The 14,326-nt window shown below is 37.2% G+C and overlaps 1 long non-coding RNA gene across 1 annotated transcript in view; it reads left to right on the top strand.

Moving 5' to 3' along the window:
- The window catches only part of LOC129498096 (uncharacterized), a 66,228-nt gene extending 54,416 nt beyond the window's left edge, over positions 1-11,812 (top strand). Inside the window, exon 2 of the long non-coding RNA XR_008662080.1 lies at positions 11,463-11,812. This is a non-coding gene — a long non-coding RNA (uncharacterized LOC129498096). The remainder of the gene's footprint in view (positions 1-11,462) is intronic.
- The last annotated feature ends 2,514 nt before the right edge of the window (positions 11,813-14,326 follow it).

Raw genomic sequence — 14,326 nt, forward strand, 5'->3', positions numbered from 1 at the left:
ATTTAAAAACATGACAAATGTTTTTTCTAGAGTCATAGTTTTCTCTGATTCTTAGATTTCTCTAAGGCTCAAATTCTATCACTCTTGGTTTTAAAGCAACCTCATTTTTTCCTACACAGTTGCAAAGGTGATATACATATGGCTTATAAGGCAAATTTGGCCTGGAGGTATGTTTTATTTGGACTATATATGCTTTTGAAATTTAGGCCAAGAGTGTGCACCCTAGGTAGACACCACACTCAACATTTCTTTTATCTTCTCTTCTGCATAAGCCAGGTATTTAAAGACTTTGAAGTTGTAATGCTTGTAATAAACCGTCTTGCTTTTGGCATATTTATTTATCTCTATGAAGTCATTTCCTGGTCACTGAATGTTAAAATATTGCAGTCATTGTTGATAACTTTTGTGAAGTATTTTTTGCCCTTTGAAATAATCACTGTGTGTATTTATTTAACAGCATTGAACTGTACTTATAAATTAAGATGGTAAAAAAAAAGACCCAAATTAAATAAAAATAGATTCTCATTGTATAAGATTTAGACAATCAAAAGTACAAAAGCCCTGAAAGTCCTCTTTCATTTGTCTCTACCAACCCTTCCCCATCTACAGATAATTATTGTCATTAAATTAGGATATATTCTTCTGGGAAACTTTGTAGACTTTTACACCCCTACACATACCCCCCCCCCCACACAGACTATTAGGTTTTACATAAAAAGCAGGCCAGGAAAACAGTATGGAGTTTCCTCAAAAAGTTAAAAGTAGAGCTACCCTACCACCCAGTAATTGCACTACTAGGTATTTATTCAAAGGAGATAACATAGTGATTCAATGGGGCACATGCACCCCCATGTTTGTTTGTTTATTTATTTATTTATTGTTATTTTTTTATTGAAGTTCAATTTGCCAACATGTAGTATAACACCCAGTGCTCATCCTGTCAAGTGCCCTCCTCTGTGCCTGTCCTCAAGTCACCCCATCCCTCCACCCGCCTCCTCTTCTACTACCCTTTGTTTGTTTCCCAGAGTTAGGAGTCTCTCATGTTTTGTCACCCTCTCTAATTTTTCCCACTCATTTTGTCCCCTTTCCCCTATAATCCCTTTCACTATTTCTTATATTCCCCCTATGAGTGAAACCATATGATGATTGTCCTTCTCCAATTGACTTACTTCACTCAGCATAATACCCTCCAGTTCCATCCATGTGGAAGCAAATGGTGGGTATTCATCCTTTCTAATGGCTAATATTCCATTGTGTGTGTATATACACACACACACACACACACACACACACACACACACACACCATATCTTCTTTAACCATTCATCTGTCAATGGACACCGAGTCTCCTTCCACAGTTTGGCTATTGTGGACATTGCTGCTATGAACATTGGGCTGCAGATGTCCCAGTGTTTCACTGCATCTGTATCTTTGCACCCCCATGCAAAGAAATCTTGAGAGAAAGAAATCTTGCCATTTGCAATGATATGGATGGAACTAGAGGGCATTATGCCAAGCAAAATAAGTCAATCAGAGAAAAATGATTATCATATGATTTCACTCTATGTGGAATTTAAGAAACAAAACAGAGGAGCAAAAATGAAGGGAGAGAAAAATGAAACAAGATGAAATCAGAGAGGAGGATGAACCATAGGGATTCTTGACTATAGCAAGCTGAGGGTTACTAAAGGGGTGGGGAGTAGGGGAATGGGAAATTTGGTGATGGACATTAAGAAGAGCACCTGATATGAGTACTGGTATTATATATAACTGATTAATCACTGAACTCTACCTCTGAAACTGATAATATGCAATATGTTAATTAATTGAATGTAGGTAAAATAAAAAAAAATTAAAAATGTAGGCCAGTAAAATATATCCCCCCTCCCTTATTGACAATAGGTATCTTTAGATGAGAAAGGTATGGTCAAGGGGAATGAAGGAGAACTTTTCAGTTTTTAGCCATTACTGCCAATGCTGCATGAACATGATTTGCGTACATCTTTGTATAAAACCAACCTTAGCAAGACATGAAATCAGGATGCTATAAATCAGAAGAATGGTAGACTGGCTATGTAAAAATATTATACTATATCAGTCGGGGTTCAACCTGAGAAGCAGAGCCAATTGGGAAAATAAATAAATAAAATATTAGATAGATAGATGATACATAGATCTGTGTGATTGTTGGGGCTGGTTAAGAAAGTCTGAAATGAGCAGGGCAGGTCTTCAGAAAGGGAATATCATAAGTAGGTTGGAACCATATCTTCTTTTGGGAACAGCGTCAGTTCTGTTTCTAAGTCTTTTCATCTGATTGAATCAGGCTCACCCAGATAATCCAGGATAATCTTCCTTACCTAAAGTCAACTGATTAGGGGTTTTAATTACATCTGAAAAATACCTTTGCAGCAAACCCAAGATTAATATTTGATTGAACAACTAGATACTGTATCCTAGCCAAGTGAATACATCAAAAATTAAAATATATATGTATAGCAAAAGACACTGTGAACATAAAGACAATAGATAGGTAGATATATTTACAATATAGATAATAAAAGTATTAATATTCAAAATTTATTGAGTTCCCCCAAATCAACAAGAAAGTCAAGAAACAGCTGATAGAAAAATGGGCAAAAGATATGAATAGGAAATTCATATACAAAATACAATAGTCTGATGGAAAAATGTAAGAATATGCTCAAACTCACTAAGAATTAAGAAAATAAAAGGTAAAAAGATTTACATTTTTAAAGTTAAATTTTAAATAAGTATAACTTTTACTTGGTGAACTACTCCTATGAATCTATTGTCTCTTATTCACTCTGTTAATCACTTTCAGTGTTAGTCTTGTATGACTGATGAACCCCACTGAATTCCCTGATCCTTCTTTATCTGAGTTCAACTTACACACTACTACTAGATAGATCTTCCTAATCCTCTTTTTTCTCTTACACACATGCACACACACACACACACACATACAAATATACCACAGCATTGTTTGTAACAGCCTCAAGCTGGAAACAACCCAAATGTCTAACTAATATAACATGGATAAACAATTTGTGATATACTCATGCAATGGAATATTTACAATAAAGAAAGTTAATGGACTATAGAGTACAAACATTAACATGGATGACTCAAAAATATTCTTAGGTAAAAGAAACAAAAAACAAAGAAAACAGAGTATGATGCCACTTAAAGTTCAAAAAAAGTTAAATTAAAATGTGTTATTAAGGGATGTATAGCTAGGTAGTAAACCAAAAAAAAGAAATGAAATGATTATTCCAGATGTTAGGGTAGTAATTGCCTTAGCTGAGTGAAGAAGGGACTTGTGATTAGTGCGGTGAATTCAGGAGACCTTTGGGATGCTGTTGATCTTAGACTTTATGGCCTTGATGGGGACAGCATGTTAAACTGACATATATGCTTTATGCTTTGTCTCTATTATCATAATTTTTTTAAATGCCACTAGGGAATTTTCTAGTGCTCACAATCTCTTATTTCTCTTTTCTCCCCAGCTTTATTGAGATATAATTAACATGTAATATTGTATAGTTTGAAGTATATAATGTGCTGATTCAATATACTTATAAATTGCAAAATGATTACCACCGTAGTACAGTTGACCCTTAAACAACACGGATTTGAACTGCCTGGGTCCTCTTTTATATGGATGTTTTTCAACATAGTACATTCCTATAAATGTATTTTCTCTTCCTTGTGATTTTCTTAATTTTCTTTTCTCTAGCTGACTTTGTTGTAAGCATACTCTATATAATACCTATAACATACAAAATATATGTTAATTGACTGCTGTTGGTAAGGCTTTTGGTCAACAGTATCTAACCTTAGTAGTTAAGGTTTTGGGGAGTCAAAAGTTATACTTGGATTTTTGGCTGTGCGGGGATTGAGGGCTTGAGGGAAGGTGGTCAGCACCCCAACCCCTACATTGTTTGAGGGTCAGCTGTTTAGCTACCACCTTCATCCTGTCACTTGTGGTACTTGCACAGATTTTGCTTTATCGTTTTCTAAATTAAATTTACTTTTCTGTTTGTTTGTATTTGACTTAAAAATTGTTAAAAATAAATTAGGTTAAAAAGACCTGTATGAATTACTTCCTGCCTACAGAATAAAGGTCAGACTCCTCCACATTCACATCTCTCCATTTACTGAGTACCTCAGCTTTTGTTATCCTACTCCTACTACTGTCCTCAGTGGAAGCCAAAAAACCTCAAACAAAACAAAACAAAACAAAAAACCCCAACAGATACAAATTTTACTAAATTGCCTTTACCAAAAAAGAAAAAAAAAAGAAGAAGAAGACTTTCCCTCTTGTTCTTTATTTGAAAGTAGATGGGGGAAGAATTTTGAATTGCTTACCACACATTTTTCTAAGATGAATCAGAACAGGATGAAATGCCTGCTTTGTCTCTGGCTATAATAAATACGCATCTATGGCACAATTTTCAGGGAGAACACAAATATATGCAATGTTAGTTATGCTGTGCCTGCCACAACACTGTGAAAAATAAGAAAGGATTAGAATCTAGCCCAGAGTCTTCATGCGGACTCTCAGTTTCACACTTAGTCATAGCCAGCTTCACACCCAGACTCCCCTGACAGAACCAGGGCCAAATGTTCCTGGAAAATGGGACTTCTGAGCTTCATAGACATGTGCTACAAATACCTGAGCCTCATGCCTGGGTGGAGAGCTCAGCAAGAAGACTGATGGGCAGCTTCCAGGGGAAAAAATGAGGGAGGGGCAGGATGTGGTCTTGGTGACTCAGAAGTGGCCCGCCTTCTCCACCGCCAATCTGAGTCAGCATGTGGCCACATGGCCTCACATGGTGCCTGGTGGGTCTTGATGAGCTGTACTACCAGGTCCTCTGTGCTTGCCTTTAGTGAAGCATTTGATTTTAGAGGCTCAATTTACATATGAGTAGTTTTATTCTGTCTTTCTGAATTAGTCAAGCAAGAGATTGTTGAAGCTTTCTGATCTACATGGTATGGTGGCATGAAGTGTTGTTGGAGGTTTTCATACTTGCTCACCTCATGTGGTTCTTCAAATGGTAAAGTAACATCACACAAGTGGAGGCAGCCTAGCATAGGAGTTGAGGACCTGGGTTTTGGAGGCAATCCAACTGGGTTCAGATCCCTGCTTGCCAGAACCCCTGCACTTCTGATTTTAGAAATGTGCACATACCATTCCTATTTGCCCTAGGTCATGAATTGTGTGCTCTTAATGTGATTGGTGCAGTGGAAACTGAGTCATCCTCGTTGGTGCAACAGTGGCAGTTCTGGTGATGCCCAGCAGAGTGGTGGCAGTTCTGGTGATGGCTGTGTCTGAGTTTCTGGCTGGCAGAGTCGATCGTCCTGTCCAGTGCTGGGCATTAACTTTCAATGTCTTGATTTGGGACATGGTTCATGACTGCAGAGGCCTCAACTCACCATCCTGGCAATTCTGGGAGTTATGCAGTGACCTTTTGTTTATTTATTTTTAAATTTATTTTTGAAGATTTTATTTATTTATTTGTCAGAGACAGAGCACAAGCAGGGAGAGCAGCAGAAGGAGAAGCAGGTTCCCTGTTAAGCAGGGAGCCCAATGCAGGGCTCAGTCCCAAGACCCTGGGATGACAACCTGAGCCAAATGCAGACACCCAACTGACAGAGCCACACAGGTACCCCACAATGACCTTTCAATACATTCTTTTTTGCTTCAACTGAACTTTTGGTTGCTTTTAAATGTAACTAAGGATGTTGACTGATTCAATGACCTGAGGGAACATTTATTAAGTTTTCTTAACCTATTTTTTCATCTGTAAAGTAGCTTAGTAATACCTGTCTCTTAGGGTTAATGACAGACTTAAATATATATGCATGCAAATAAATATACATGCAAGTGCTCAGTATGGTGCTGACACATAGTAAGTATCCTTAAAATGTTAGCTATTATTATTAATAATTTGTTGGGCATCAGAGTAATATTGAAGTGTCTATAGGAGAGTGAATTTTGGTGTGAGGAAATTCTTGCCATTTACCAGAGAGTCAGGAATGATAGCTTGGAGTCTTAGTTTCAAGATTCACATATAGTGACCCCATCTGAATGGTAATGTAGAAGAAATAATTCTTTCTTTATTGCAATGGTAGGATTAAATGTAACCTAGGAATTTTTATGGCTCATGGCTTTAATTTATGGTTGGTTGATTTAGTCAACCATGTATCTTTAGTTTTACTTATTTAAATTTAACATATTGACTGGAAAGGGCACAAATCTTAAGTATACAGCTTGATTATCACACAAAGCAAGATAGTAATCATTACCAACTTTACAAAGGCCTACTTTGTGTCCCATCTCCAAAGGTAACTACTACACAGATTTCTCTTGCCATAAATTAGTTTTGCCTGTTTTTGAACTTTAAATAAACCAGATTATATAGTATGTACTCTTTTTGTTGCTAAATGTTATATCTTTGAAATTCAACCATGTTGTTACACATAGAAATATGTGTAACACAAACTCACTACTGTATTGTGTTATGCATATACTTTATTTACCCATTCCATTGTTAATGGACATTTGGGTACCCTCTCATTTGATTCTATTAAGAATAATGTACTACGAATATTCTTGTAAGTATTTTTTGTGCACATATGTATGCATTTCTTTGGATTTGCACCTAGAGGTTGAATTGCTGAGTTATAGAGTAGGTGTATGTATGCTTACCTTTCTTGGCAACAAAATTCCCAAAGTAGTTTTGCCAGTTTGCATAGCATTTTAAGAGTTCCTGGCAGTCTATATCTTCTCTAATACTTGGTATTGTCAGCCTTTTAAAATTTCGCCATTCTGGAGTGTGTGTAGAGATACCTTGTTTTATTTTCAACTTGCATTTTCCTGATAACTAATGATGTTGAGCACATTTTCATGGTCATTGGCCATTTGGATATTTTCATTTGTAAAAAATCTATTCATGTCTTTTATCCTTTCTTAAAAATAATTGAGTCTGTCAATTTTTTCTTATTAATTTATAAGAGATCTTTATATGGTCTAGAAATAGTCCTTTGTATGATTTATCCATGTAAAATGTCTTATCCCACATTACTTCTTGTCTTTTCATTCTCTTAATGGTATATTTTGATGAATAGAGGTTTTATTTTTTTAAAGATTTTATTTATTCGTTTGAGAGAGAGAGAGAGAGTTGGGGAGGAGCAGAGGGAGAAGAACAAGCAGACTGTGTCCAGTGGGACTTGATCCCATGACCCCAAGATCATAACCTGAGCCAAAATTGAGAGTCGGATGTCCAACATTGAGCCATTCAGGTGTCCCATGAAAAGATGTTTTAAATTGTAAGAAATCTGTATGGTCAATCTTTCCTGTTATGTTTAGTGCTTAAAAAAAAGACTATTATTTTTTTATTATATATTTTTAAGTAAACTGTATACCCAATGTGGGGCTTGAGCTCAAAGCCCTAAGATCAAGAACTGCATACTCTACCAACTGAGCCAGCCAGGCACCTTAATAGACTTTATTTTTTAAAAGCAGTTTTAGGTTTACAGAAAAATGAACAGAAAGAACATATATTTCTTCCCCCTCCCCAGTTCCCCCTATTATTAACATCTTGCTTTGGTGAGGTGCATTTGTTACAACTGATAAACCAATTCTAATGTATTATTAACTAAAGTCCATAGTTTACATAAGGGTTCATCACTGTGAGAAAGTGTGAACCCTGTAAAAGTGTTCTATACTTTTTTTGGTTTTGACAAATGCATAATGTTACTTATCAACCATTACAGTATCATTTAGAATAGTTACACTGCCCTAAAAATCCCCTGTGCTCCACCTCTTCATTTCTCCCCAACTGCTGATCTTTTTACTGTCTCCATAGTTTTGCTTTTCCAGAATGTCATATTGGTGGAATCATCTGGTGTATAGCCTTTTCAGACTTACCTCTTCACTCACTAATATGCATTTAAGGTTCTTCCATGTATTCGTTTCTTTTTAGCACTCAATAATATTCCATTGACCGGATGTATCATAGTTTATTTAACCATTAACCTCCTGAAAGACAACTTGGTGGCTTCCAAGTTTTGGCAATTATGAACACAAAGTTTCTACGAACATGTGTGTATAGGTTTTTGTGTAGGCATAAATTTTCAATGCCTTTGTAATAGCTGGATCATATGATAAGAGTATGCTTAGTTTTGCATGAAACCACCAGATTGTTTTCCAAAGTGGCTGCACTATTTTGCAATGAGTGAGAGTTCCTATTGCTCCATATCTTTGCCAGCATTTGGTATCATCCATATTCTGGATTTTCACTATTCAAATTGTTGTGTAGTGGTAGCTCATTGCCATTTTATTTTTATTTTTAAAGATTTTATTTATTTGTTTGAGAGACAGAGACCGTGACAGAAATAGCAAGAGAGAGCATGAGCAGGGAGGAGAGGGAGAAGCAGACTCCCTGCTGAGCAGGGAACCCGATGAGGGGCTCCATCTCAGGACCTGGAGATCATCACCAGAGTTGAAGACAGATGGTGCCGCATTGCTACTTTAATTTGCATTGTCTTGATGACATGTGTTGTTGAGCATCTTTTTATACGTTCACTTTTCAGGTGTGTATATTCTTTGGCGAGGTGTGTGTGTGTTAGGGTCTTTGGCTCATTGTTTGTTGGAGAAAGAGCATAGGCAAATAAGAGCCCAGTGTGGGGCTCCCTCTCACACCCCTGAGATCACGCCCTGAGCTGAAATCAGGAGTAGATGCTTAACTGATTAAGTCACCCTGGTGCCCCTGGCTCATTTTTAAATTAAGTTGTTTGTTTTCTTATTGTTGACTTTTAAGAGTTTTTGTGTATTTTGCATAACATCTCTTTATCAGATGTGTCTTTTGCAAATATTTTATCCCAGTCTGTGGCTGGTCTCTCATTCTCTTGACATTGTCTCTCATAGAGCAGAAGTTTTTAATTTTAATGAAGTCTACATTACCTTTTTTTCCCCCTATGGATAATGACTCTGTAAAAAGCCATTGACAAACTCAAGGTCATCTAGCTTTTCTCCTATGTCATCTTCTAGGAATTTTGTAGTTTTTTTGCTTTATATTTACCTCTGTGATTTTCAGTTGATTTCTGTAAAGGCTATAATATCTGTGTCTAGCTTTACTTTTCTTGCATATGATGTCCAGTTGTTCCAGCACCATTCGATGAAGAGACTGTCTTTTCTCTACTGTATTGCCTTGTTGCTTGTCGAAGGTCAGTTAACTACATTTATTGGAGTTATTTACAAGCTCTCTGTTTTCTGCCACTGACTTATTTCTTCTTTCATCAATAGCACTCTGTCTGGATTACTAAGTCATGTTTTTTATGGATGCTTAGACATCCCCAGTATGGAAAAGCAAGCTCATGACATAGAGGATGGAATTACGAACCAGTATCGATTTGGACTTCTCCGTGGAACCAGAACTAGTTTATTTGTGACCAACTTAAATTTACTAGCCTGTCTCTTTCAGTGGCAAGAGACAGAAACCCAACCCAAACTTAAACAAAGAAAGACATGTTCTGGCTCACAGGGATTTGGAAGAATTGAGTGGAACTGGCATTAGATATCTTCCAAGAATCCATATATCTTGGCCCACCTTCTCATTTAGAGGGTTTTTAATAATAAGAAAAATTAAAAACCAAATAACCTACTTCTCACTGGCTTAAAGAATAATTTCTTCATTTCCTTCAAGTATTTGCTCAAATCTCACTTCCTCAGTGAGGCTGGCCAACTTTCACTTTATTCAACACCAACACCTGTCTCCTTTTTACTATGCTCGACTTTTACATTTTATTCACTTACTGCTTTGTAACATACAGTAGAACTTTCTTATTTATGTTTTTATTTTAATATATTTCTTGGCTAGAATGTTAGTTCCACAGGGCAAGGCTCTTATGTATTTTGTTCACTGAGATATTCAAGCATCTAGGACAGTGTGCCTAGAGCATCGCACATGGTAGGTGCTCAACAAATATTCGTAAGTGAATGAAAGGGAATTTATTATCTTATATAAGATGAAGTCCCAAGTTTCAGGATCATTGATTCTGCAGGTCAATGACATAATTGAGAGCCATGGTCTCTTCATCTTCCCTGTCTGCCACCCTCAGTATGCCAGCTTGGTGTCTTGGGCTAGCTCTCTTCATGGTTGCAAGATGGCTGCTGCAGTTTCAGGCATCCCATTTATCTCTTTTTTTCCTCTAATCCATGAAGAATCCCATATTGATTTTTAAAATCACACTTGCACATATAATAACACAAATTAAAATAAATGCATAAAATACATGCAGCCCTCCTAGACACATTCTTAATATAATTACTCAACTGCAAAAATGTTGATTTTGGAAGAATTTTGTCAATGTAAATTTTTAAAATGTTAAGCAGGTATGTTAAGTATAATAATTTGGACATTGCCTTTGAAAAGTTTAATAATGGTGTGCCTTGGTGGCTCAGTCCATTGAGCATCTGCCTTTGGCTCGGGGCATGATTCCCAGGTCCTGGGATCGAGCTCTTTGCCAGGCTCCCTGCTCAGCAGGGGAGTCCACTTCTCCCTCTCCTTCCACCACTTGTGCTTTCTCTCATTCACCCTTTCTCCCAAATAAATAAATAAGATCTTTAGAAAGAAAGAAAGAAAGAAAGAAAGAAAGAAAGAAAGAAAGAAAGAAAGAAAGAAAGAAAAAGAAAGAAAGAAAAGTTTAATGGTTGGAAAATTATTTTTGAAATACATCTTATTTATTTTAATAAAATTCTTAGAGAGAAAAAAATGAGGAAATCTGTCATGAGGATGATTAAAGGAAAAGCGTTGACTATATTAAGGTGTGATAAAGTATTTTTAGAAACTGTGAAAATACATTTTAAAATATAAAATTTCCATAAGGCATAATATAACCAAAAAAAAGTACATGAAAGACAACTAACATTTTTTTTTTTTTTTGGTTGGATCAATTGAATGCCTATTTTATTTAACTCAGGTCAAGTGGATTAAGAAAATTCCCTTTGGCTAAAATAAAAAATGAGATAATGGTAAGGGATCCATCGAGCTCTTTTAATATTAACTGCTTTGAAAAAGTAAAGAACATTTCATGTGAAAATGTTAATTTAAAACATGGACTGTATCGGTTGCCATATTGCTCCACACATATAAAAGGCTCAGGCTTATAAAATCTGAAGAGAAAATAACCACAAATCACCCTGTTAATCCACTGGGCATTTCTAGCTGAATTAAGTTTGTCCTTGTTAAAGAAATTATCTTCGTCCCCCCCCTCTCAGGAATGCATGTAAAACAGTTCCTGTCTCGATGTATGCCTAAGGCAAAAAGTTCAGTGCTCAATTACCTGCTGTCTGAAGTCTCAGATTTTGCAGGGAGCAAGTGAAATAGCGTTTGAATCAGAAGTCTTGACCCATGCTCTTCTTTTTCCCTTCACAGCCCTGCCAGCTATTTGGCATATGAAGGTCCTGACCTGGGAAAACCATCTCGGATAACCACGCAAGGAGAAGGAAAAATGCAACACCTAGGAGATTTCAGTAAACAGTAGAATCATGCCAACCTAATCTGTGTTAAAATGCTTGGAATGTGGGAGCCGCCGATGATGCCTGTTGTCTGTGTGTCTGACTGAATCCTTTCTTTTCTCAGAGCAGCAAAGCCAAGCCTGGGAACCAGGCCAAATGCCTGCCACTTACCTTAAATTGATCAGCCACTTTGAGATTAAAACCCCTGAAAGCTGCCACACCGTGAAAACAAGGCCTCCTTCACATTAAAGGCAAATTGCGACTTTGGGTTTGCTGTGATCTTTTTTCCATTTTATCCAGTTTTTCACTGTGCACACTTTTTTTTTTCCTTTCCATTTATGCTCCAACGTAGAAGCCAATAGTTACAGCATCTTGGCCAGGCATTCATTAAGGTTTATAAGAACAAAATTTATGGTTATTTAGAGCTGGCACAGAGACAGACTGTTGTTGGAAAAAGAAAAAGAAATACAGGTGGGAAATAGAAGTCTTAACAAAGGCCCATACTGTAACGTGGTGCATGGGGCTCTTCTTGGTTGTGGTCTGGGGCAAAAAGCATATTGTATTTAAAACCAGTTACTCCTCTATTTTGAGTCCTCCCCATTCTATGGTTCTGTAGATGATGAAAACAAGTAAACCAGTCACTCCAAGTGGTTTTCCTGTGTTGTGTAAGAGCTACCATTTACAGGAGTGGGCAGCCATCAAGATGCATAGATGTGTGTCCATCTGAGTGATACATCTGTCAGCATGGCTAAGGTAAGCACATTTAAGAAATACATATTATGGGGCCACCTGGGTGGCTCAGTGGTTGAGCGTCTGCCTTTGGCTCAGGTCGTCATCCTGGGGTCCTGGGATCAAGTCCGTCATCGGGCTCCCTACAGGGAGCCTGCTTCTGTGTCTCTGCCTCTCTCTCTGGTCTTTCATTAATAAATAAATAAAATCTTTTAAAAAATGAAAAGAAATATATTATGGATCAGAATAAGGGCTCTCTCATGAAGAGACGAGTCACGTTATCTTCTTACATAACAGCAGGGCCTGTGTTCCCAAAAATGCAGGGTGTGGGCAAAACACACCCATAATCTCTGAATTCAGGTAATAATGTGGAATTCTGGCACAAGCTTGAGGTCTATATTCTCCCTCGGGAAACATTGCTAATGATTCTTTTTTTTTTCCTTTTAAATACTCTGATTGCCTGCAGTAGAGGAATAAGAAGGCTCCTTGTCCAGTCATTTGCAATATTTATGAAGCAGGCCTTTTAAGCATATATTTTAGTTTCTACTCATTGTAGTCCAAGAAGTTCCTAGGAATCCTGGCATGTATTGAAAAAACATACAGCTTTAGTGTTTCATGATGTAAAGTGTTCCCAAAATACCACTCCTAGCTGTGCCAGTAACATGCTTTATGACTTAGGGCAAGTTAGTGTAAGTGTCCAGCCATTCATCTCCCATTATTAAATGGGAATATTACTACTATTACTACTATCACCACCACTACTACCATCACTGTACTCTTATCAGATACACTATGCTAAAGTATTGGCTCCTACTTCTCCAACTTTGTACACACTAGGATATTTCCTCTTTCCTCGCCATGAAATTAAGTTCATCTTATTTACAGACTTTCTTTCGGAAATCTTCCACATAATTCTTGTTATTTCTTTTTATCAGTATCACCTCAACATGGAAATACTTATAGTGTTATATGAACTTGGCTTTGTCTACATGTTACTTGTGCATAGAAAGGAGTACTTTACCCTAATCACACACATTTTCAGCTCCCCAAGAGCAGAGGCTAGGATCTTCTTGATATTTCTTCACCAACAAGGTGATCATTAAATTGGAATAGAATACACACAAAATCTTTTGCATCACTTCATAAAATGTTAAATATAGCTTTGGCTGCATGAACACAAAATGTGATCCTCATTTGCAGATAATACTGATTATTTCTGAGCGTGGGTGAGCCTGTTTGCTAAGTAGTGAATAGAAGTCACTTCCCTTATAATGCAGAGTACCAGAAAACCAGAGTCATCATAGAGGGAACAGAAAATGGGATGGTTTGGTCTGGTATTGATTTCTGTCTCTGCATCTTTTTGACCAGTTTGCCTCATAACTTTGTCATTTAAATTTCCTACCATGCCCAATAGGCTTTTATCTTGATTACCGATTTTATCATAACTTCCGAAGTCTTTGTATTTCATATCTCCTATTAATTATGATCCCTCTATATTTCATCAGTCATCAGGTATTTATGGAGCGCCTGATATGTGTTCAGTGTTAGGCTAAGGGTAATTGAAAAATTCCTGTATAACAAGAAAGAGTGGGTAAGAAAACACAAAGCAAGTAAATGACTGCCTCCAGGGATCTGCTTTGTGTTTCGTGGCATAGGGTAACAATTTGAGGATAATTTGAGAGAATGTACAATGGAATCATGTTTCATGATGAAACATCAGTATGGCAGTCCAAATAGTGTGCACTGAAGCCATCGCAGAAGGTCTAAGCCTTGAACAGGGCCTATAGCAATGACAGGGAAAGGAGGGCTGTGTCTCTGAGAGAGGGGAATAGTAGGAACAAAGGCACAGAGGTGAGAATGAACTTGGTGACCTCATGAATCAGCTAAGACATGCTTTCGGGTGGAGCCATGAGAGTATGGCCAGGATGTTTTGGGAAAGAGGACTGAGCGACAAGTGCCAACTAGTGGAAGTCCTTGCAAGTCAAACAGAGAAGTTGTGATTGTCTTGGGAGAAAAATGGGACCTTCTTTAGGGTTGAGGTTGAAAGATTTA

This window comes from Nyctereutes procyonoides, unplaced genomic scaffold (assembly GCF_905146905.1).
Source record: "Nyctereutes procyonoides isolate TBG_1078 unplaced genomic scaffold, NYPRO_anot_genome, whole genome shotgun sequence".
Taxonomy (NCBI): domain Eukaryota; kingdom Metazoa; phylum Chordata; class Mammalia; order Carnivora; family Canidae; genus Nyctereutes; species Nyctereutes procyonoides.